Source organism: Mustelus asterias, chromosome 5 (assembly GCF_964213995.1).
Source record: "Mustelus asterias chromosome 5, sMusAst1.hap1.1, whole genome shotgun sequence".
Taxonomy (NCBI): Eukaryota; Metazoa; Chordata; class Chondrichthyes; order Carcharhiniformes; family Triakidae; genus Mustelus; species Mustelus asterias.
Window position 1 is genome coordinate 47,304,588 of NC_135805.1, and position 26,219 is coordinate 47,330,806.

At 44.5% G+C, this 26,219-nt stretch overlaps 1 protein-coding gene across 4 annotated transcripts in view; it reads left to right on the forward strand.

Annotated features, from left to right (window-relative positions):
- The window catches only part of ankrd6b (ankyrin repeat domain 6b), a 213,386-nt gene that overhangs the window by 106,346 nt on the left and 80,821 nt on the right, over positions 1-26,219 (forward strand). For 3 of the 4 annotated variants that reach the window (XM_078212489.1, XM_078212492.1, XM_078212493.1), the window contains exons 2-3: positions 1,536-1,669; positions 2,407-2,474. The gene's annotated coding sequence lies outside the window, so the exon portion shown is untranslated. The remainder of the gene's footprint in view (positions 1-1,535; positions 1,670-2,406; positions 2,475-26,219) is intronic. The other variant, XM_078212490.1, reaches the window with a different exon arrangement.

Consider the following 26,219-nt stretch of genomic DNA (forward strand, 5'->3'; position numbering starts at 1 on the left):
AAATTGACACTGATCCAAAGAAGGAATGGCTAAAAGCTTGATTAAAGTGACTTCATCCTGAAAAAGCACTTCTGTCTGGTCTTCCACATTCTACCTTGTGTGAACCTGAGTTCATCCAAAACTCTGCTTTTGTGTGTTAACTCACAGCAAGTCCTGTTTCCCCATCACCACTGTGTTTGCTGGCCTACATAACTCCTGGTTAGCAATGTCTTGACTTTAAAATTCTCATCCTTCTTCAAGATTCAAATATGTCTTGCCCCTTCTTAACCGTGCAATCTCATCCTGCCGCAGAACCCTCCGAGATATCTGCTCTCCTCCCATTCTAGCCTCTTGCACATTCCCAAGTTTAATTGCTCTATTATTAGTGTCCGTGCCTACGGTTGTCTAGGCTCCAAGCTCTGGATACCGTCCTTGCACCTCTTCACCTCACTTTTAAGACTCTCCCTAATACCCACCTCATTAACCAAGCTTTTGGTCATCTGACCGAATATCTCCTGATGTGGCGTGGTGTCTGTCTGGTTTTGCCTTGGGGTTTCATTACATTAAAAGTGCTACATAAACATAAGTTGTTATTGTAAAGCGCTGATCTCCTTTCATCACAATGCTTCAATGTATATATTATGTATTATTTTGGCTTCCAAGCTGTGCTTGCTTTCGGTTCCTTTTTATCAATGACGTCTCATGCTCTGAAAATCTGCAGTAGTAACATTTTGGTTTGAAGGAGCAATCCCTTCACGCACATTTGCTCCTGGAACTATATTATATATTATATACTATGTGGACAGATTCTCACCTGAATATGATGAAGAGGAAGCCTTACTAAAAGCAGTGTGATGTAAATTAAAATACTGCCTTTCGTTAAGCATGTATTAACTACCTGACTGATATTTGGAGGAACTTTAAAATATGTAAGAGAGTCTTCAATTGTTAAGAATCCCCTTCCCTCCACCCTTCCCCCATCCTAACAAGCAAAGACACATGGCTGATTCACTTTTCAGGAAACAGCTCTCAGCAATGACCCTTTGCAATTAATTCTGAAGTGTCAATGTAGATTGATGACTTTTAAAATTCTGGATGTTTAAGATCAGCGATTTTTATTAAATATCCAGGAGTGGAAAATTTACATTAAATTTTACCTTTCTCTTATCATTAGGCAGTAGCAAAGTTTTCCTATTTTCTTCTAAGGAGGCAAGACTTGGTACAGTTTTCACAAAACTGTCAACAATCATATAAATTCAGTTTAAAATACCATTTCTATGTGCAAGTTACAAGCAGAAAGAAAGTTCCAGGAGCAAATGTGCGTGAATGGATTGCTCCTTCAAACCAAAATGTTACTGCTGCAGATTTTCAGACCATGAGACGTCATTGATAAAAAGGAACCGAAAGCAAGCACAGCTTGGAAGCCAAAATAATCCCCGGCATGAATAACGATTAGTCAGGCTGCAACAACCTGGTCGATGTGATTGTGCCGATTAGTGTCTTGATGAGGTAATTCAATCGAATAATATGAGCATTTACATTTCTTCTTGCTTCAGGGAATTTTCTGAATGAAAATGTGCTAGATTGACGTGAGGAGTGAACATATCAACCATCCAGAGAGAAGGATTGCATAAACCGAGGGACGACTCATTTCCCATTGTGATGAAGGTTATGGGAACATGGTTCCAAGGTAAGCAGTGTGAACACTTGTCAATCAACATTAGTAATATCACAAGGACAGTAGAGATCTCACCTGGTCTCTTCCCATAGCCCCTTAGGTCCATTGGAGTGGTCTGAGGGGGTCTCAGTTTAACACTGCATCTGACAGTGCAGTACCTCCGTGGTGTGGTGGGACTTGACTCTGTGGTCTTTTGCCAAATAGTTGAGACTATTACCACTGAGTAAAGGCCAAAGCCTAAAAGATGATAGATCCCTGAAAATATAATTACAATATTCTGATGTTGTGTGATGAAACCCCAAGAAGTCAGCTTGTGGCTTTTTATGATAACCCCCCCCATGAGATCCATAAGGAATCACCGATTGATCTCCCTGTGGGGCCCGTTGAGTTTGAGTTCCCCTGGTAACAGCCAGTGGCCTGCCCAGCTGGAACTCATTACCTAAGCCTTTTATAAGGCAGGCCCAGGACTGAGCCTGCTGAACTGTAGTCCAGGCAGGGACGAGTGTGTGTGTACAGCACAGTGGTGGTTTTACTTTGCATTCTGTAATGAGCTATGTTGCTTTCCAATTGGGCTTCCGGAGTCATTATGTTTTTTAATTCTATAGGTAGATAGAGGTGGGTCTGCAGCCTGGATATTATTTGAAAGAAAAGTGTTGCTATGGGAATTTAAAGTGGAGAAGGAGTTTCTTGCCTCACAATTATTGAGTTCCATATCATTGCTGATACATTAGCCTTGTTTGTGCCAATAGGATTTTATTGACTAGCAGCGACAGGAACACCAATTTCTTCAGAAATCCAGAGGGCCACAAATTCACGGGTATGTTTGCTTTTATCTGCATGCACATGTTTAAAGCCAGTCCAAACTTGAGAAGGTACCAGAGCTTCCCAATAACCTAGCTTGAACCAGGAAACCAGCTAAGAAATTCTGGGCACTAGCAATGTGGGGCATTAATGCATTTCATAATACCGTTGATTTTGGCTTGTGTTTTAATTCAATCTTGCCATATTACTCTTACTCCCTCCCAAATTCAACTACAGCTGAGTAATCAAACTTAACTCTAATGTTTTAAATATCAGCATTGTAACCCTTCATTATGAAAGAAGCAAAGCACTGGGTAATTCCAATTAACACCAAATCTGCATATTTCAAATGGCAACCTGTTCACTTTATCTTTTGTGACCATGAAAAATAGACTTCTCTCTGTCAACACCAGAATTAACTTTGCCTTTTGACATCCATAGAATGTTTTGTCAGATCTGACTGAGAAGAAAACTGAAGTGACCCATTCAGTTTTGGACTGATGATCCTAAATGCTACCCAATTCTAGCCATTGTTGTTCTTTGACACTTCACTTGTAGCACAATAGTTGATTACACATTGTGTAGAAGTCAATGTAAGCTATGATGGTATGCAATAAAGCAAAAAAGGCTGTATATCCACACACAGGCTGTTTGTGGACTGAAGGCATAACAGTTGACATCTCAATCGAAGAATAGCACTTCGTGACAATGCATTGCGGTATTTGACTGGAGTGCTAGCCTGGCTTATGCATTCAAGTCATGTTTTGGATGGAAGTTGTGAATGTGCCAAGTTGACTCACAATTTCCAACTGATATTTCTCAGCTATCTGCATGCGAATCCTACGTGACATTTCCCCCCCCAGCAACCCTGCCCCCCCCCATTCCCCCTGTGCCCCACTCCCCCCGCACACAGTCACCTTTATTTAATATAGGAACAACTATACCAATTGTATTGCCCCACCATTGACCCGGCTGAGATCCTATAATGCTGCATAGACCAAGAATTGAGCATGGGATGTGGATAGTTCAGTACCGTAGTGCATTTAACTATTACTGCACTATCAAGCCAGCATTTTATGATATTTTTATCTGCTATCCAGGATTTTGTTGGAGGTAGTACTTAGAACAATCTTGGAAGTGGAATAAGTTTGTAACTGGGGAAGTGAGTTCTCCATATGGCTTGCTCTGTGTAAATGCAAGTTGCATGTTTCATGGAATTATATTTTCTCATTGAATGCGGTTGGAACAGAGATTGTTAGAGGACTGATTGAAAGTAGTGGATCTGATTGAACATGCAATTTAGTGTTCAGGACTTATGATCCAAATAAAAATAAAATGGCAAGTAAGAAACGTAAAGAAAAGCTAAGCTTTCTGTCACATACATAACTCAACAGTGAAACCAGTTCCTAGCACACCAAGTTTGTCTCCAAGTTGCCTTCAGGTGTTTTAGTAACAACTTTTGTCCGGCTGTCCTTTCAAGAACTGGAAGGCGAGCGATTACGTGCACAATAACAGATTTCAGCATGCCCCACAGCACGCACTACTTTTGTGGGTGTTCTGGTTAGAATAGGCCTTGCATTAAGTGTGTAAACAGTAAGGAGCCTGAAGAAGGCTGTGCTGTACCAGCTGTTTCCTCACATCTGTGAGCACTACATGATCGTAAATATCACTGGATAGAATGTGAGATTCTTGACAAGGCTACAAGTGATATTCAAAGTTGAAGTTTCCTCAGCTTAATGCTAGTTTATTTTTCCTTTCTTGTTAAAATAAATACTGACGGGGAAAATGACTTCGTATCTTTGAAACTAAAATCTGATAAAGGCCACTCTAAGTAAAGATTTGTTTAAATCCACCTATTTAGCACTTTGCTGTTTAAAGGCCATGTGAAGCAAATCGAGGTTCTACTATTGAGGTCTGGTTAGTTTTATTCTTTTACAGGATGTGGACATCCCTGGCTAGGCTAGCATTTATTACCTCTCCATAAATACCCTTGAGAAGGTGGGTTGAGCTGCCGTCTTGAACCGCTGTGGTCCATGTGATGTAGGTGCACCCACAGTGCTGTTAGGGAGGGAAAAGTTCTGTTTGAAACCTTTCAGCTGCTGGTGTCTTTGGTATCACAAACTAGCTTGGAGCAATGTTACAAGTTTAAAAAAGAGCAGAATATTCAACATACTTCGAAATATTAATCCAATACACACAATGATCATTTCACTGGTTGGACAGAGATCATTTATGCTATGGACAAATAATTGGCAAGTGATGCAGCAAATCAAATAAGGTAATGGAGACAAAACATTGGAATTCTTCAAAATACACCCCATTGGAGAGGTAATGTGTTAGAATGATGAGTTTCCATGAATCATGTGCTTTTTTTCTCACCTCTGCTGAGAAAGCTCAGCATCTAATTTATAGCCTGTGTACTTAAAAATAATGTTTCATCCCATGAATGCAGTCTGACAATTTTCTTTTACCACGTACAGTATAATTACTTTCACTAGAAGCAGTTTGCATCTTCACGTTACCTAGCTCGATAATTTTGACAGTGAAATTTTAAGTAATATTATAGGTCAGGTGGCCTATGTCCAAGGGCAGGCGTTCTGACATTTTAGACTCCATCCACACCTTGCACAGCCTTTGTTCTGTGTCTCTCACCTTATCTAAACAGATGTAATTGTAAAGGTAGCCTAAGAAAATTACTTTTGACAGTTTTTGGATGTTTTGAGTCATAGACTCACAGTGTAATGAGTCCTCCTGCTCTTGCCCCTCTTCCCCCACACACTCCCCATGCCACTTCATGCCTCTTATCCACAGCATATGGCTCCTCGTAATCCCTATGCTGACCCATACCCCTCGAATCACCCCATGGTCCTTTATAGCCCCATGGCAAACCCATGGCCTCCATCCACTATCCTTTGTCCTTCCTCTCTCCATGCCTACTCATCTAGTATCCTTTGACAGTACTTTGACAGCTTTGATAGCTCGTTGACAGCTGAACAGTTCTTTGACAACTTTGACTTCTTCGATAGCTTTCGTAATTCTTTGCCAGTTTTGACAACTTTGATAGTTCCTTGACTGCTTTGACAGTTCCAACAGGATTGTGCACTTTTATGTACAATCATTTTTACTTTTAATAATCCCAAAGGATACCTTACCTTTTATTACAAAGGGGTACCCTGACTATCCAAATGAATCCATCAAGTTTTATTAATGACCTGGATGAGGGCGTGGAAGGATGGATTAGTAAATTTGCGGATGACACTAAAGTCGGTGGAGTTGTAGACAGTGCGGAGGGAAGTGGCAGGTTACAGAGGGACATAGATAAGCTGCAGAGCTGGGCTGAGAGCTGGCAAATGGAGTTTAATGCGGAAAAGTGTGAGGTGATTCACTTTGGAAGGAGTAACAGGAATACAGAGTACTGGGCTAATGGTAAGATACTTGGTAGTGTGGATGAACAGAGGGACTTGGGTGTCCATGTACATAGATCCCTGAAAGTTGGCACCCAGGTTGATAGGGTTGTTAAGAAGGGTTGTGTTAGCTTTTATTGGTAGAGGGATTGAGTTTCGGAGCCAGGAGGTCATGCTGCAACTGTACAAAACTCTGGCGCAGCCGCATTTGGAGTATTGCGTACAGTTCTGGTCGCCGTATTATAGGAAAGATGTGGAAGTGTTGGAAAGGGTGCAGAGGAGATTTACCAGGATGTTGCCTGGTATGGTGGGAAAATCGTATGAGGAAAGGCTGAGGGGCTTGAGGTTGTTTTCGTTAGAGAGAAGAAGTTTAAGAGGTGACTTAATAGAGGCATACAAGATGATCAGAGGATTAGATAGGGTGGATAGTGAGAGCCTTTTTCCTCGGATGGTGATGGCTAGCATGAGGGGACATAGCTTTAAATTGAGGGGTGAGAGATATAGGACAGATGTTAGAGGTAGGTTCTTTACTCAGAGAGTACTAAGGGCGTGGAATGCCCTGCCTGCAGCAGTAGTGGACTCGTCAACATTAAGAGCATTCAAATGGTTATTGGATAAACATATGGATGATATTGGAATAGTGTAGATTAGAGGGGCTTTAGATTGGTTCCACTGGTTGGCGCAACATCGAGGGCCGAAGGACCTGTACCGCGCTGTAATGTTCTATGTTCTATGTTCTAAGTTCAGAAATCCTCTCACTTGATCTAATCTGCACACACTGGGTTTTGCACACCTGGCCTTCCAAAATCTCGCTTCGTTGAAGTAGCTGGTGATTTAATTGGCCAGCCACTTCCATAAACCACGCATCTGTGAACCCCACCCGGCTTCAATCTCGCTCAGTGAAAATAGGAAATGCTGGGTTTGGGACTTCGAATTTCTGGGATTTTCGCCATGACAAAGAATCTCTGTCATCTGTCGTAGCGAAAATCTGGGTTCCTGAGTTCATGAAAGGTGCTACATAAAAATCCTTTCGAATTTGACTAAACATGAATTTTATTTTCGAGTAACTACCATGACTTATGAATTTATGATTCTCTTAAACTCACAATGGAACTTTGAGAATCTACCATCCCTATATGTAACTTGCTTTTAACTATATTTTTCAGTGACCAGACTAAGGTCATTTTTGAAAGGAGTGTTCATGTACTTGCAAGCCATAACTTATTAATAGACTCTCCCAAAATTTCTATATCTTTTGAACTTCAAATAAACTGTTTAGTTTGGACTGTTTCATGAGAGATTTTCCTATAAATTGATTTACATTCGAAAGAGAAATTATATTGAAGCAGATAAATGAAAAGAACAGTGGATGATTAGGACTGAACAGCAAACATATTTGCATTTACTTTTTTGATTTGGAGCCAGATAGTCAAGTACATACAAGTCTATATCAGTGACAGACCCCATACATATCTGTCACTCTTGATTTTTCTCCATTTATCATGTGGTTGTTTTTTTCAATTTCTTGACTTCAATGAAAAGGAGCGATGGAATGTCATGCTTGTGCAAGTGAAAGGTGTGTTAATAAGGAATAAAAGGTACAAGGTATCAAAGTACACAGTGCTATGTCCGACACTTGTGTAAATGTGCAAAAACACTGTAAAAGTCTTCTAGTTTACACAATTTATTTGGATGAGATTTTGAGAAGATTCGGGGAAATAAAGCAGTGTATGTGTTACAAACGCATGTTACTTGTTATTCACTTGTATAAAACCACTGCAATGAGATTAAGCAAAACTAAAACTCTTTCTGTCAGTGGCTAAGTGAGATGGTCATTGAATGACTATAAAGGTGGGGTTCTTTCTGACTGGCCAAGGGTGCGGGGCCGTGTCTGACTGGCCGAGCAGGCGGGATTGTGTCTGACGGGCTGGGGCCGTGTCTGACTGGCCGAGCAGGCGGGATTGTGTCTGACGGGCTGGGGCCGTGTCTGACTGGCCATGCAGGCGGGGCCGTGTCTGACTGGCTGAGCAGGCAGGGCCGTGTCTGACTGGCCGAGCGGGCGGGGCCGTGTCTGACTGGCCGAGCGGGCGGGGCCGTGTCTGACTGGCCGAGCGGATGGGGCCGTGTCTGACTGGCCGAGCGGATGGGGCCGTGTCTGACTGGCTGAGCGGGCGGGGCCGTGTCTGACTGGCCGTGCGGTTGGGGCGGTGTCTGACTGGCCGTGCGGTTGGGGCGGTGTCTGACTGGCCGTGCGGGTGGGGCGGTGTCTGACTGGCCGAGCGGGCGGGGCCGTGTCTGACTGGCCGTGCGGGTGGGGCGGTGTCTGACTGGCCGTGCGGGTGGGGCGGTGTCTGACTGGCCGAGCGGGCGGGGCCGTGTCTGACTGGCCGAGCGGGCGGGGCCGTGTCTGACTGGCCGAGCGGGCGGGGCCGTGTCTGACTGGCCGAGCGGGCGGGGCCGTGTCTGACTGGCTGAGCGGGCGGGGCCGTGTCTGACTGGCCGAGCGGGCGGGGCCGTGTCTGACTGGCTGAGCGGGCGGGGCCGTGTCTGACTGGCCGTGCGGGCGGGGCGGTGTCTGACTGGCCGAGCGGGCGGGGCGGTGTCTGACTGGCCGTGTGGGCTGGGGCCGTGTCTGACTGGCTGAGCGGGCAGGGCCGTGTCTGACTGGCCGAGCGGGCGGGGCCGTGTCTGACTGGCCGAGCGGGCGGGATTGTGTCTGACTGGCCGTGCGGGCTGGGGCCGTGTCTGACTGGCTGAGCGGGCGGGGCCGTGTCTGACTGGCTGAGCGGGTGGGGCGGTGTCTGACTGGCTGAGCGGGCGGGGCCGTGTCTGACTGGCCGAGCGGGCGGGATTGTGTCTGACTGGCTGAGCGGGCGGGGCCGTGTCTGACTGGCTGAGCGGGCGGGATTGTGTCTGACTGGCCGTGCGGACGGAGCCGTGTCTGACTGGCCGAGCAGGCAGAGCCGTGTCTGACTGGCCGTGTGGGCGGGGCCGTGTCTGACTGGCCGTGCGGGCGGGGCTGTGGAAACCATTTTTAGGGTGTACGTTGTTCTTGCACTGGATACTGATCACTTGCAACTATAAGAGTGAATGTTTATTTGTACACACCACCATTTATAAAGTAACACGCTGGTCTGAATTTTGTAGCCCCTCCTGCCAGCAGAATATAGCTATGCCACTGAAATGAATGGATTTGTGAAAAAGTTGCCGCATCCGCCATGGCGGGGCTCGCCCCACCAGGACTGGAAAATCCCGGCCAGTGAGTTTATATGAAAATTACAGACTTGCAAACTCCTCAGAAATGGAAATTGGAGTTTCCCATAGTGTGGAGCTGAGCCATACTGACGTTTGGACCTTTCAGTCAAAGAAATCATGCCTCTCTTCCTTGGTCAGGTTGCTCTACAATTCCTAGGATAATCCTGGAGACTTTTTATTTTCAATTCTTGCACGGGATACAGGCATCGCTGGCAAGGGTGGCATTTGTTGCGCAACCCTCATTGCCTTTGAACTGGCTTGCTTGGCCAGGCTCAGCTCTCTCGGCTGAGTTGACCACATTGCTGTAGGTCTGGAGTCACATGTAGGCCAGACCAGGTAAGGATAGCAGATTCCCTTCCCTAAAGGGTATTAGTGAACCAGATGGGTTTTTTATGACAATTGATGATAATTTCATGGTCACCCTTATTGAGACTACGAGAATTATTAATTAATTGATTTTAATTTCTGCTGAAATGCTGGGATTTGTCCCAAGTCTGGGTCTCTGGATTACTAGTCCAGTGACACCACCACTAGGCCACTTTCTCCCCCGATAAGGGCAGGCCCCATTTCCTGGGCTCCAAATGCAAAAACCTTTTCACCTCAAAGCAAGAGGAAGGTTTTCTAACCTTCCAGGAATTAAAGATTAATCTCCAGCACACTTGATGTGAGCAACCTGGGAGAAAACGATGGGAGCATTAAAAATTTGTTCCTAAACTTGCCTTAAACATTCTCAATTATTATTTATAAAACATTCTGGAGATGGGGGAGAAAAGGTTGTTTGGATGATTCTAAGCTTTCAGTCAACTGGGTAATGAAACTTTCCAACTGATGTGTGACATTGGTGCCTGTGAGGAGGGAGATATCAGTTGCCAGTGGTGGGAGTGAGTGGGTGGGGACTGATGATCATATGATACAAACCCCAGGAATACCTGCAACCAATGTTGGGAACTCTAGGGGCGGTACAGTGGCATAGTGGTTAGCACTGCTGCCTCACAGGGCCAGGGACCCGGGTTCAATTCCGGCCTCAGGTGACTGTCTGTGTGGAGTTTCCTCCGGTTTCCTTTCACAGTCTAAAGATGTGTAGGTTCTCCGAGCCCTCGCTCATGTTCTCCCCATGTCTGTGTGGGTTTCCTCCGGTTTCCTTCCACAGTCTAAAGATGTGTAGGTTAGGTGGATTGACCATGCTAAATTGCCCCTTAGTGTCCAAGAATGTGACAGGGTTAGATGGATTAGCCGTGGCATCTCCTTAGCATCTCCTTTTGATTGCTTACATTTTGCTGTAACCAATATGTATCCACTTTCCACATGTCTGTTGATGACACAGCGTTCGATCTCCATTGCTGCCTCTTTGACTTTATTATCACTTCTGTTTTGTCTGCCTGCGCAACATTACTTTCTTCAGTTGCTCACTGGGCAGACTGATGCTTATTCAACTGCTGCCAAAATTTCCATTGCCTCACCCTTAACGTCATTCTTCCTTGTGGCTGCTTGCCCAAGCTGAATTTGAGTGCACACTGTCTGGCTCTTGCTTAATCCCCAGCTGAGCTCCGAACCCAATACCCTATCCGTCATTGAGAGTGCTCACTCTCACCTCTGCTAGAGCACCGGCAGCCACCTTATTTCATCCTTGCTGAAATATTTTTTCCGTATTTTTACAAACTCAAATCTGACTTCTCGAATGCAGTTCTTGCTGATTTCTTAATCTTTACTCTGCACAAAACCACAATTCTGCCAAAGCTAAAGCATCCTGAGCTGGGCATCTAGTCGTCCTGTTCTCAATGATTTCTTTTGACACTCTATTCCCTGGAGTAGCAAATTTAAAATCATTGCCCTCTTTTACACATCTTTCTATTGCATTGACCAGCTCAACTTCTGCAATGCTGGAGAAGGTTCCTTCAAATTGATACCCAATCTTCAGGCACTAGTGACCAGATTGAGTGCAAATATTTAGGACGTCTTTAGGGAGACGCAGGGGCACGATTGAGTTTTTTGTTTAAGCAATGAAAGGATTGACTTCAATTTAATCTGATTTGCTAAGGCACTCCGTTTCATCAAACTGCTGCTGACTGCACAGCACAGATCTAGACACCAGACATGACAAAGGCTCACTCAGCCCAATTGACCATGCAAGGCCTATCCTTCACATCTGGGAGTGTGTCAAAATTGGGAGAGCTATGTCACGAACTAGTCAAACAAAAGTCTGACATGATCATACAGTACGTACATTTTGACTAACATTCCAGAGTCAATCCTCGTTCCTGTCCCACCCACCAGGACAGACCCACCCAGAGTGCTACACATTTGGCCCTGGGAGACTTCGACTCCGGATGCCAGGGAAAATTCCAACCCTTATTTTAAGTTGCTTTACTTGAATTCATTCTGTTTTAATGTGGTGCAGTTAATAGGACTGATAGGGTGGGCTTTTCTGGTCGTGCTTGCCCCAAAGCCGGAAAATCCCACCCAAAGTCAACGGATTTTTGCATGGTCCGACCCCCGCCTGCTTTGATTCCTGTGATGGGCAGGATTCCCCCCACAATGTTCATGTCTATCATCAAGAGGTTGTTTTAACATTGTTTCATGCCAGGTCTGGCACAGAGTCACATGACCCATTCAGCACCATTTTGGAGCGATCTGTCCCACACCTGTCACTGCCGACCCTCCCTCTTGCCGCCTCTCCAGCTTGGGATTTACCTCCGCAACCTGCAATTCGAAACTGCTCTTGTTCTGTAACTGCTTCTTCCCAATCACCCCCGAGCCCTCACTCATAGCAAGAGTTCAGGAGAGGAGGGGAGCGTGAGGGCTAGCAGTGACCAGAAAGATTGGCAGAGAGAGGGTGGGTTGGTGAGAGAGTGGGTCAGGTAGCAGGATGTGGCAAGCAGAAGGTTCGGAGAGCTAACTCAGTGGCAGACGGGAAGTTCATGAAGTGGGAGAGATGGCAATCCGGAGGTTGGGGAGTGGGAGAGGCAGCACTGAGCAGGATCCAAGTAGGAGTTAGCATATTTCTTATTTTTTAAATTTATTTTAATTTAGAAGTTATTTCTTTTACAAACACAAGAATTTAGCAGTGAAAAGTATTTCAACTTATAGGGTGTAATTGTTTTTCTGTCAAAGTCTACAGAAAATAACTACAGCTTTTACATTGGTTGTAATGGTAAAATCTGATTTGCTTTTTAGGAAAGCAATGTTAAACGAGGACTTACTACAAATGTGCTATTACAATAATGCAAGTCTCCAAGAAATTTTGGGCTGCAGTTTTCTTAATCCTTTAAAGCACAGCAGTAATGTCTCTCCATTAAAATATATATTGTCCTGCTCGACTATATTTTAAATGGAACAGAAGAATGAGGAGCGAAATCCTGTGTGTATGCGCACACATGTGTGTGCGTGTCTCTGTGCATCTTTGTCAGTGTGTGTATCTCTCCGTGTCTGACTGTGTGTTTTCCCTCCATCTTCTACCCTCTCTGTTCCATTTTAAAAGATGTTCTCTGATAACCTCTTTCAGTTTTGATGAACGGTGCACAACCAAGGCTTTAAAGTCTACTAAATAAAAGCAAATTACTGCGGATGCTGGAATCTGAAACCAAAAGAGAAAATGCTGGAAAATCTCAGCAAAGCTTTGATAAAGGGTCATCTGGACTCGAAACGTCAGCTCTTTTATCTCCTTACAGGTGCTGCCAGACCTGCTGAGATTTTCCAGCATTTTCTCTTTTGGCTTTACAGTCTACTGCCTCCACAGAAGGTGGGTGTTTCCAGCAATATTTTGTTATTTTCAGGTTTCCAGTATCTAGTATTGCTTTAATTCTTAATTTTATCATTACATTTGAACATATCAGGAACCTATGGTCCAATCATTGTATCTAAGGTGGGCTCTTGCATTTGGTTTTGAGCTTTTTCAGATAAAGTATTCATAGCAACAAATGGAAGAAGTGACTCAGCACGTCCCTTCAGTGGTGTAACATTCAGTTGTGAAAAAGGTGCAGCTTTCCATGATTGTGATCCAAACTAATCTCAAACATTTTCAGAGAGTATAAAACCTGTCGTTTCCTTCCATTGTCTCAAAGTTTGTTATTGATTTACTTCTAGTTTTTGAGATGAAGTAAGTGTGTTGTGTTGCGGCTGAAGATCAGTTGGCTCTGCTGCGAAGGATGGCTTTACCGAATGTGTCCAAGAAATAGCCGAGTGGGAGGAGTGCAACCTCAATAGTTCAAACATATCTAAGGAGATGGCAGAGGCATTGACCATCATCTTTCAAACATCCTCCGATATGCGAAATGTGCCAGTGGACTGGACAGCTGCCAAGGCACCACATCTGTTCAAAATTGGAGAAAGGGAGGTGCCAGTTATCAGTAGATTAGTTGATTTAACATTGCTGTAAGTAAGCTTCCAGATTAGAGGAAAGGGAATTGCATATATATAGATCATAGAATCCTACAGTGCAGAAGGAGGCCATTCAGCCCATCGCGTCTGCACCAACCACAATCCCACCCAAGCCCTATCCCCATAACCCCACACATTTACCCTAGCTAGTCCCCCTGACACTAAGGGGCAATTTTAGCATGGCCAATCCACCTAACCCGCACATTGTTTAGACCTTGGGAGGAAACCGGAGCACCCGGAGGAAATCCACGTAGACATGGGGAGAATGTGCAAAGTCCACACAGACAGTAACCCAAGCGAAAATTGAACCCAGGTTCCTGACTCTGTGAGGTAGCAGTGCTAACCACTGTGCCGCCCCAATCCAGTACAGTACCTCAAATCCAGTAATCTGAAAACCAAAGGTGTCTGAAAACTCAACCTTTTTGTTTTAAAATTTAGAATTTTAAGTCCAATTAAATGAGAGAAAAAAAACTTACTGGTCTTTTTGAGTCTTGCTGCTTCAGAGTGGTGGCATGCTGAGTAGTTACCCACTTCATGTGCCTGATATTTCCCATGCTCTGAGTGGTCAGACTGACCCTTGACCCCCATCTGACCCAGTTCTGAAAAACCTTATTGGCTTGTCTGGCAGAGTTGCTGCATTGGCACAGTGGCATGCCGAATAGTTATCTGCTTCTTGCACCTGATGCTTCCCTGATCTTAGCTTAGTTTAGTTCTCTGGCAGCTTCACTAATGCACCTATGCCCTAAATCCAGCACAGCTTGCGATTCAGCCTTACTGGCTTTACCTTATTAGTGACAGATGGCTGAACTTTTCCCAGAGATGTCCAAGTAAGGGATCTACAAGTTGGATTGGAGCAGATTGATTGGAAATGCATTTTGGTGGATAAAACAGTGGATGAAAAATGGGAGATTTTCAAAGGAGAGATTAATAGCCTGCAAGCTAGGTACATTCCCATGAGAAATAAATATAGGCTATGCAAAGGTAGAGTAACCTGGATGCCTAAGGATGTTAATGATGAAGATCATTTAGTAATGGTGATTCAGAGATCAATATTGGCCATGATATAGGAGAATATGGATTAATTAATGAAAGCCAGCACAGTTCTGTAAAATAAAGCATGTTGTGCATATAAATTTGCAAAAGGAGTTTGATAAACACTACTGTTTCCTATTTATTTTTCTTTCTGCCACCTCTCCAAAATGAGTCCTACAGAAGGCTCAAGAGCCATAAATTGGTCATTAAAAATGAGGTAACCTGGCTTCACATATTTAAAGTGGGAGACCCAGAACAATCTTGCTCTTCATTGCTGTTAGAGTTATGGAGGTTCTCCACTGTATACCAGTAAGTGCTATAGACAGCAGGTATGTGGTACTCCTTCAGGGTACAAATGCCTAAGAGCTTCTGGCTCGAAAGCCATAGATTATTCAAGCTCTACTGAAAGCTGCTTTTGTAGAGCACTGCTTCCTATTTGATTTACCACCAGGCCCGGGTTGCAACTTCCCCTTTGTTGTTATAATGAGTGTGGCCAGCTGGCTTCCAAATAGCCCCACGGTGAGTCACACTGGAAGCCTCAAAAGGTCTCTTTGGACTCTATAAGATTCCAGTGAAAACTGACATTCACTTGAGTAAATGCTAAATGGTTCAATTTGAAAGGAGGACAGGACTGGGGTGTAGGGTAGTTTTTGAAGGTTGCATGAAGCACATGGGTTCCTGGATTTTCTACATAGAGGCAACAGCCCAGATATTCCATGAAGCGGCAAACAACATCAGGATTTCTTTACTGCAGCCTGACATAGCTCTGCATGATGTGGAGATGCTGGCGTTGGACTGGGGTAAACACAGTAAGAAATCTCACAACACCAGGTTAAAGTCCAACAGGTTTATTTGGTAGCAAAAGCCACTAGCTTTCGGAGCGCTGCTCCGAAGGAAGTGTTGTGAGACTTCTTACATAGCTCTGCATTCCAGACCGGCTCTTCCAAACCTGGCTTCTCCAGACACATGGGGCGTGCTTTTACGGCCTCTCCCGAGGGAGACTGGAAACTCCCACCCGAGGTCAATGGACATTTCCGTTGTCCACCCCTCACTCACTCCGATTCTGTGGCGGGCGAGGTGGTGGAATTCCGGCGGTGGAATGTACAGTCCATTGGAGAACTCCATTGCAGTGAAGTAGCGTTTACGGGAAGACGGGACATACCTTCTTTGTATGGCACTAACAAGGTCCTGTGTGTCTGTTGGTGAATGACTGAATGGATAGGGTTGGTGAGGTAACTGGGAAGTGGGTGAGGTGGGTAGGGTGGTCGGTGGGTGAGGAGAGGTGGTCAGGTCATGGGCTCATCAGTTTGGGCTAGGGGGATACTCGGGTGGTAGGCAGTAGTGAGGACTGGTCAGAGGGCAGTTGGATTGGGTCAGGACGGGTCAGTCGGGTTGGGTCAGGGAACTGGGAGGTAGTCAGGGTGTCAAGTGGGCAGTTGTGTTGGGTCAGGTGGGATAGTTGGGGTTGGGAGGCATGGTCGGGGGATCAGTGTGAATAATTGGGGGTTCAATTCTGTAGTTAGTCTAGAATTTTTCTGTCTAACATTTCCTGGTTAACTAACCAGGTAAGTGCATCGGTAACCCTTGGGAAGGAGGCGGTGAGTCATTATCTTGAACCACTGAAGTCCATGTGGTAGCTACACCCACAGTGCTGTTATGAAGGGAGTTCCAGGATTTTGACCCCGCGACGGTGAAGGAATGGCAATATCTTTCTATGTCAGGATGGAGTGTGGCTTGGAGGGGAATTTACAGGTGGTGGTGTTCACATGTATCTGCTGCCTTTGTCCTTCTCGGTGGTGGTGCCCAGGTTCAAGCCTCCCATGCAATTCCCTTGGAGGTCAGCACATCAGGACATCCACAGACTAATGATGTGCATCTTGGGTTAAAAGTCTGATCTCATTGGGCTGGAGACCAGAAGATCTGGGCCATAATATGCAAAAACCAAGAGGTTATGCTAAACCCATACAAAATACTAGTTTGGCCAACATTTTACTGCAACATTTAAACCAGATTGATTTTGGCATATGGGGCCAGTTTGCAAAGCAGGACCATTTTAAAATATAAATGTATTAATTGGACAGGAGGTGAACTTGGTACCCAATTTATCATCAGTGACGCCAGCAGCAAAAGCAGTCGGCAACCATACTGGAGTCCACCATTGCCTTGCCAAAGAGAGCAGGCAGCTCATCAGGGGGGGCTGAAGTTGGAGCACTGAGGAGAGTGGCCATCCCCGCAAAGTAAAGGTGCTTGTGCCGCATATTGGCCCATCAACTTCAGTTTTCCACAAATAGGAATAAACTTTCTGATGTCCCCACACCGAACCCTACAGCTGGGCACTAACGTGCACCAAACTGTTCCGGATTGCTGATTTGGCCTTTTAAAAATCCCGTCCTCACCCTCCCTGGTCTACTCACAAGTTCTTGAGTAGTTTAATGGGCCGTTAAGTGGAGGCATGTGTGACTCGAGGTCACAGATTTAAAGCTGATTGGAAAGCAAACCAGAGCTGACATGAGGAAAACATTTTTATACAATGAGTGGTTATGCCTGATAGGGTGGTAGATAGAGATTTAGTTGTAGACTTCTAAACTTAATTCCATAAATACTTTTAAGGGAAATATTTCAGGGATATGGGGAAAGAGTGGTGAAGTGGGCCAAACTGGATTGCTCTTTGAAAGGCTAGCATTGACTCGATGGGTTGAATAACCACCTCCTGTGCTGTACCCATTCTATGATTTGTAAAATGAAGGTTAAAAATGTGTCTTTCCTCCTCTCTGGGCCGCCTCTGTTCTCATTGAGTACCCCTGACAATGCCAATCTTGAGTTTGAGGAAAATAAAAGTTTATTAGTGTCACATGTAGGGTTACATTAACACTGCAATGAAGTGACTGTGAAAATCCCCTAGTCGTCACACTCCAGCGCCTGTTCGGTACACTGAGGGAGAAGTTAGCATGGCCAATGCACCGAACCAGTACATCTTTTGGACTGTGGGAGGAAACTGGAGCACCCGGAGGAAATCCACACAGACACAGGGAAAACATGCAGACTCCACACAGGCAGTGACCCAAGCTGGGAATCAAACCCGGGTCCTTGGTGCGGTGAGGCAGCAGTGCTAACCACTGTGGAGGTGGGATCTAGAGCAGATGAGGAAAATGTTAAAATTAGAGCTTAGGGCATTTAGAAGGAATCGTTTTTTGCAAACAAAGGGATGGGGAAATCTGTAACTATTTATCCCAAAAGATTCTGGGTGATAGGACAATTGACATTTTCAACTGTCATAGAATCACTGCAGTGCAGAAGGAGGCCATTCGACACGTTGAGTCTGCACCGAAAACAATCCCACCCAGGCCCCATCCGGTAACCCCATATATTTACCCTGCTAATCCCCTTGACACTAAGGGCCAATTTGGCGTGGCCAATCCATCTAACCTGCACATTTGTGGAGTGTGGGAGGAAACCAGAGAAACAGAGGCCTCCTCAAACCCTCTGTGGTTAAACCAGAAATAGGTGTGTTCACAGCCAGTTGAGGTTCCAGTTTCTCCTCATTACCAATTTAACCTCACAAAGATGTAAGTTGCCCCCTGGATGAATATCTTGCTGTTTTCGATTTTGAACAGCTCAATAAAGTCATCCTTAATGTGGATTGGCACAGAAGGGGTTCTATCAGTAACCATGCACAGTGCTTCACCATGGGAATAAGTGCTGTGACTGAGTGCAGAAGCTCCAGATGGGAGTGCATGGGTGCTGAAAAGAATTTCTGGAGCTGGAATGCAGGGAAGGTCCCAGCATTGTGCGGATAAACTGCTCTCGCTACCTCAACAGTCAGAAAGAAACTGGCCTGAGTCCATGTGCCAGCTTGGTATGAGTGCTGTACTGGAAAGCTTCCCCTTAATGGAGGTCAGGATTTTTAAAAATCTGTTGAATGCTTTTCTGGATCTGTCAGGCAGAATTCTGTCCAGCCAAACATGCTCAGTTGGTTGATAGACTTGTAGTAACACGCAGCAGAATGTGTTAGTCGCTGCTTTGTTGGATTAAAGAACAAAGAAAATTACAGCACAGGAACAGGCCCTTTGGCCCTCCAAGCCTGCATCGACCATGCTGCCCGACTTAACTAAAACACCCTACGCTTCCAGGGACCAGATCCCTCTATTCCCATCTCATTCATGTACTTGTCAAGACGCCCCTTAAAAGTCACTACCGTATCCGCTTCCACTACCTCCCCCGGCAACGAGTTCCAGGCACTCGCCACTCTCTGTGTAAAAAATCTGCCTCGTACATCTCTTTTAAAACTTGCCCCTCGCACCTTAAACCTATGCCCCCCTAGTAATTGACTCTTCCACCCTGGGAAAAAGCTTCTGACTATCCACTCTGTCCATGCCTCTCATAATCTTGTAAACTTCTATCAGGTCACCCCTCAACCTCCGTCGCTCCAGTGAGAACAAACCAAGTTTCTCCAACCTCTCCTCATAGCTAATGCCCTCCATTCCAGGCAACACCCTGGTAAATCTTTTCTATACCCTCTCCAAAGCCTCCACATCCTTCTGGTAGTGTGGCGACCAGAATTGAACACTATATTCCAAGTGTGGCCTCACTAAGGTTCTATAAAGCGTCAACATGACTTGCCAATTTTTGAACTCAATATCCCGGCCGATGAAGGCAAGCATGCCGTATGTCTTCTTGACTACCTTCTCCACCTGCATTGCCACTTTCAGTGACCTGTGTACCTGTACACCCAGATCCCTTTGCCTATCCAGATATGACTTGGCCCCAAGTGTTCTGGACGGGACAGATTACAGTGCACCTTTTATATTGGCTATCCAACAGGACTGATGTGCACAATAACACTAAAGCATGGCTATCCAGGATGTCCAGCTGAGATGTAAAGAGCCTTCAGTTGGTGAAAGGCAAAGTATCTGCAGAGTGGCACCCTTAATTGTTTGAAGATGTTTGTATAGTGTTATATATTTAAGTCATTGCATGTTTGCTTTAAGAGCTGATCACATGATTTGATGGTGATGTCATTAGGATGTTGCACAGGCTGCTGTTTTAATTTGGACTCTGTACAGGCAACATCTCTTTCCATAAGTCTGTTGTTGTTAGTTTGAATCCACATGTGTAAATTGATTTGATTTACCCCTAACATACAACCCCTAACATAGTTCGGACATTATGTGCAGAGAGATCAAAGAATGCCACTGCAGCCACATATTTACAAAGCTACATTTGAGTGTTAAACAAACTCCCAGGCAGAAGGAAATCAACAGGTATCTAATGTAATTTAACTCGCTCTGCTCAGCATTGCCAATTTTGATACCATCTTTCAGACTAACACGGGGAGGTTTAGAAAGTAGACAATCTCCAGATGTAATAATTTAGGAAACATGGTATGTTATTTATTACAGTCTAAAGATTGCATAATTATTGTGTACACAGTTCATAGATTTGAATTAGATATCTTTGTATGCTTTGTTAATGTAGGCAGAATAGCAGATAGGGTAACTTGATATGACTACCTTCAACAATATTGCAATATTTTCTCAGTTTCAGGTTTTATGCATGCCATAGTCTTAATATATGGTTAGTTTCATAGTCCAAGATTTTGAAGTTTCTTGGTAATGTGAGGACCTTTTAAATTAATAGGTTACTTTAAATATTGATATGATAAATTCAGTATTTTGCATGATGAAAGTTCAGGTAGAATGATCCTGTAGGACTGCAGCATTTTGCAAATATCTTTAACCAACCAAAATTATAAAAAACAATTGGAAGTTTATTTTGTGTCTCCATAATGGCTTCTTCACCTCCACTTCTGATTCTCTCACCCATCCTGATTATCCCCCCTGGAATGACTACCATCCTCCCTCCCACAAGACCAAGGAACGCAGAACTAGCCACACCCCTAGCCAAGCTGTTCCAGTACATTTACAACACTGACATCTAGCCGGCAATGGAGAAAATTTCCCAACTATGTCCTGTTCACAGAAAGCAGGACAACTGTTGCCACATCATCAACTGTGCTATCAAGCAGCACCTACTCAGTAATAACTTGCTCACAAATACTCAGTTTGGGTTCTGCCAGGGCCACTCAGCTCCTGGCCAAGGATGTAATAAGGTCCAGACATGGATAAAAGCTGAACACAGGAGGAGAGGTGAGAGTGTTTGCCCCTGACATCAAGGAAGAATTTGACAAACTATGGCATCAAGGAGCCCGAGCAAAACTGAAGTCGGTGAGAATTGGGAGAAAATTCTCCGCTGGTTGGAGTCACACCTGGCACAAAGGAAAATGGTTGTGGCAGTTGGAGATCAATCATTTCAGCTCCAGGACATCACTGCAGGAGTCCCAACCACCTTCAGCTGCTTCATCAATGACCTCCCTTCCATCATGAGGTCAGAAGTGGGGATGTTCGCCGACGATTACACAATGTTCAGCACCATTTACGACTCCTCAGATACTGAAGCAGTTCCTGTCCACATGCAGCAACACCTGGACGCCATTCAGGCTTGGGCTGATAAATAACATTTGCGCCACACAAGTGCCAGGCAATGGTCAGAGGCTGGGAATTCTGCAGCAAGTAATTCACCACCTGATGTCTCAAAACCTGTCCACCATCTACACAAGGCGCAAGTCAGGAGTGAGATTGAATACTCTCCACTTGCCTGGATGAGTGCAGCTCTTCTGTCAGGAAAAAGATACAAAAGTTTGAGATCATGTACCAACCAACTGAAGAACAGCTTCTTCCCTGCTGCCATCAGACTTTTGAATAGGCCTACCCTGCATTAAGTTGATCTTTCTCTACACCCTAGCTATGAGTGTAGCACTACATTCTGCACTGTCTCCTTTCCTTCTCTATGAATGGTATGCTTTGTCTGTATAGTGCACAAAAAACAATATTTTTCACTGTATACCAATACATGTGACAATAAATCAAATCAAAAATTAAAGCTCCAACAACGCTCAAAGCTTGATGCCATCCAGACAAAGCATTCCACTTGGTGAGGTTGTCCACAAATGTCCATGTCTACTACCACTGATGCACAGTGGCAGCAGTGCATACCTTCTACAAGATGCACTACAGCAACTCACTAAGGCTCCTTTGAAAGAATCTTCCAAACCTGCGACCTCTAGCACCTACAAGTTCAAGGTAAGGGGGGAGGGGGCAAGGTTCAATACAGATATGCGGGGGACGTATTTTACACAGAGGGTGGTGGGGGCCTGGAATGCACTACCAAGCAAGGTGGTTGAGGCTGACATGCTAGGATCATTTAAGACTTATCTAGATAGCCACATGAACAGACTGGGAATAGAGGGATACAAACGGATGGTCTAGTTAGGAACACATGATCGGTGCAGGCTTGGAGGGCCGAAGGGCCCGGCCCTGTGCTGTATTGTTCTTTGTTCTTAGAACAAAGAGCAAAGAACAAAGAAAATTACAGCACAGGAAGAGGCCCTTCAGCCCTCCAAGTTTACATTGACCATGCTCCCATCCTATTCATGTATTTGTCCAGACATCCCTTAAAAGTCACTATCATATCTGCTTCCACTACCTCCCCCGGCAGCGAGTTCCAGGCACCCACCACCCTCTGTGTAAAAAAAACTTGCCTCCTACATCTCCTTTAAACCTTGCCCCTCGCACCTTAAGCCTATGCCCCCTAGTAATTGACTGTTCCACCCTTGAGAAAAAGCTTCTGACCGTCCACTCTGTCCATGCCCCTCATAATCTTGTAAATTTCTATCACGTTGCCCCTCAACCTCCGTCTTTCCAGTGAGAATAAACCAAGTTTCTCCAACCTGTCCTCATAGCTATTGCCCTCCATACCAGGCAATATCCTGGTAAATCTTTTCTGTACCCTCTCCAAAGCCTTCACATCCTTTTGGTAGTGTGGCAACCAGAATTGAAAACTATGTTCCAAGTGCGCCCTAACCAATGTCCTATAAAGCTGCAACATGACTTGCCAATTTTTAAACTCAATGCTCGGTCGATGAAGGCAAGCATGGTGGTGGTGTTCCCATGTATCTGCTGCCTTTGCCCTTTGAGATGGAAGTGGTTGTGGGTTGGGAAGATGCTGTCTAAGGATCTTGGGTGAATTGCTGCAGTGCATCTTGTAGATAGGACACACTGCTGCTACTGAGTGTTGGTGGTGGAGGGATTGAATGTTTGTGGATGTGGTGCCAATCAAGTGGGATGCTTTGTCCTGGATGCTGTCAAGTGTCTTGAGTGTTGGAGCTGCACCCATCCAGGCAAGTGGAGAGTATTCCATCACACTCCTGACTTGTGCCTTGTAGATGATGGATAGGACTTGGGGAGTCAGGAGGTGAGTTACTCACCGCAGTATTCCTAGCCTCTGACCTGGTCTTGTAGCCATTGTGTTTGTGATGAGTCCAGTTGAGTTTCTGGTCAATGGTAACCCCAAGGATGTTGACAGTGGGGGATTCAGTGCTGGTTACACCATTGAATGTCAAGGGGTGGTGGTTAGAGTGTCTCTTATTGGTGATGGCAATTGCCTGACATTTGTGTGGCGCGAATCTTACTTGCCCCTTGTCAGCCCAAACCTGGATATTGTCCAGATCATGTTGCATTTGAACATGGACTGCTTCAGTATCTGAAGAGTTGTAAATGGTGCTGAACATTGTGCAATCATCGGCGAACATCCCCACTTCTGACCTTATGACGGACGGAAGGTCATTGATGAAGCAGCTGAAGATGGTTGGGCCAAGGACACTACCCTGAGGAACTCCTGCAGAGATGTCCTGGAGCTGAGATGACTGACGCTCCACAACCGCAATTATCTTCCTATGTACCAGGTATAACTTCAACCAGCGGAGAGTTTGCCCGCTGATACCCATTGACTCCAGTTTTGCTAGGGCTCCTTAATGCCACACTCGGTCGAATGCAGCCTTGATGTCAAGGGCTGTCACTCTCACCTCACCTTAACCTTAACCCAAGTATTGCTGAAACCTTCACTCGTGACTTTATAACCTCCAGACACGATGATTCCAATGCTGGTCCTGATTATTCCAGTGCTGTCCTGTTCTTCCTCCCATCCTGTGGTAATTCTGTCTGCAGTCTTGGAATATAATTCAGAACTGATCGATACTGTAAACATCCAAATTACCATAGAGTCATAGTCATAGAGGTTTGTACAATGGAAACAGGCCCTTCGGCCCAACTTGTGCATGCTGCCCAGTTTTTACCACTAAGCTAGTCCCAGTTGCCCGCATTTGGCCCATATCCCTCTATACCCATCTTACCCATGTATCTGTCTAAATGCTTTTTAAAAGACAAAATTGTACCCCCCTCTACTACTACCTCTGGCAGCTTGTTCCAGACACTCACCACCCTCTGTGTGAAAAAATTGCCCCTCTAGACCCTTTTGTATCTCTCCCCTCTCACCTTAAACCTATGCCCTCTAGTTTCAAACTCCCCTACTTTTGGGAAAAGATGTTGCCTATCTACCTTATCTATGCCCCTCATTATTTTATAGACCTCTATAAGATCACTGTGGAAAAGGAGATACTCCAGCTTGTTCAAAATATTGGATGACGACCCATTTAGCTTTCAAGATTATCAATGAAAGATCCATTTCCAAGTTAATACACTTCCATCACAAGGTTGTCAAATAACAATTTGTGGCAACATTTCTGATGAGTAAGATCTATATCCTGTAACTTAAAGTGAGTAATGGTTGTGGTTTGTAATGTTTTCATTGACTTACCACAATCTGTCAATAATTTGAATCATTTTTCATCCTGGAATACATGAACCATTTTCTGCGGTTTGGTTGCTTTGGATTTTAAAAAAAATTACGTTGGCTACCACTTCAAGTTCTACTTCGTTTCATGGCACGCAAGATATAAGTCAATGGAAATGAATAAAGTGACTCGAACTTTGAAAATGCGACCAAATGCTCCTCGGTCAATGAGCAATATATGGCACTGCATATCATATTAAAATTGTACATATTCGTCTCTAATGGGGATGTACTAAAAGTGGACTTGACATCTTTTATGTGGTTGGACATAAGCAATCTAATTAAGTCAACATAATTAGAAGGGTCTCTTCTTTTATGTTATTGCTCACTCTCCTACCAGAGGTCTTTTTAAGATAAATATCTAATGTTAAACCTGAATCAAACCTTCATGCGATACACTTTAGCTTTGTTTTTGTAGCTCAGCTATTTTGAGCATTTAAGGGCAATCATCAAAGTGGGAATTTTGGCCAGTTTTTCCCGCTCTGTGATTTTTGGACTAATTATGCATCCCTTGTTGACACCAGCAACCTCAGCATGGATCATGATTTGAACTTCTTGCAGTGCATGGTCTAGTTCAATATCCAATGTTTAAAAACAAAATCTGGCCATTTTGTATCAAATCCCCTTTTAATTACAAAGCATGTTCAAATGTTGTGGTGACTGAACTAGACAGTTCACTGGAACATCAGTATTATAACTGATTGTTCATATTGGCCACAATGCGCCTATAATTCTTGATTTGACTTCCTTTTTAAAATTGTGGAGGTTGGATCAACGGCTCATCATACAGTGCAAAGATTGCAACTAGTAAGGAAAGTGGCAAGTTAATTCAAATGATGCCAAACATAAATTTCATAAGGCTCCAAGTTGAAGAAGGAAGTGAAAACTGAGAGAAACTATGAGTTCCACAGTGTAGGTTGAAGCCCTAGGAAAGAATCTGTTAAAGTAGAGCTTTGATTTCAACACAGTGTGGGTGCTGGGGAGTGTGCAGATTTCTTCTTGGGTAATCAGGAGAAGCAAAGTAGTAATTAACATATTAATAGTAATAACATGGAGAGAAAGTGTAAACTCCACACAGACAGTGACCCAAGGCCGGAATTGAACCTGGGTCCCTGGCGCTGTGAGGCAGCTGTACTAATCACTGTCCTGCATCATGGGAACATGTTTCTAAGTTCTCGAGGGACTTGCAATACTTGCAAAGATAGGGGAGTCTAAAACTAGAGGACATAGGTTTAAGGTAAGAGGGGAGAGATACAAAAGTGTCCAGAGGGGCAATTTTTTTCAGAGGGTGGTGTGTCTGGAACAAGCTGCCAGAGGTAGTAGTAGAGGCAGGTACAATGTTGTCTTTTAAAAAGCATTTGGATAGTTACATGGGTACGATGGGTATAGAGGGATACGGGCCAAATGCGGGCAATTGGGATTAGCTTAGGGGTTTTAAAAAAAAAGGGCGGCATGGACAAGTTGGGCCGAAGGGCTTGTTTCCATGCTGTAAACCTCTATAACTCTATAAAATAGAAGGGATAGATTTCCTATCCATCGATGAACTTTCCCATTTAGTAAGGGAAGAGAAGGTTATTATGTCTGAGTAATTCCACTGAATGATCGCAACTGTAAACAGGAAAAAGATATCATGGTTCCAGGCTGCATACTTTGGGAAACAAAAAGACTGTCACTAACTTTTGAACTGAGTTTACATGTGATATGGAAACTGAAGGTTGCAGTTGTGCTGAAATGTTAATTTGTCACTTTCAAACGTTACCTGCTCAGCCATGGGTCTGGTCATGGTCAAACAGACTTCAGGACTGTGGTGACAGAACTGAGAAGATACAAGTACAAAATTCGGAAATCTTAAAAGACCCGACGGTGAAATTCATGTTCACACAAGCAGTGTTGCTGAAGTAATGGCAAAGTTCTGAAAACGGCATTCAGATGAACTGAAATGAAAT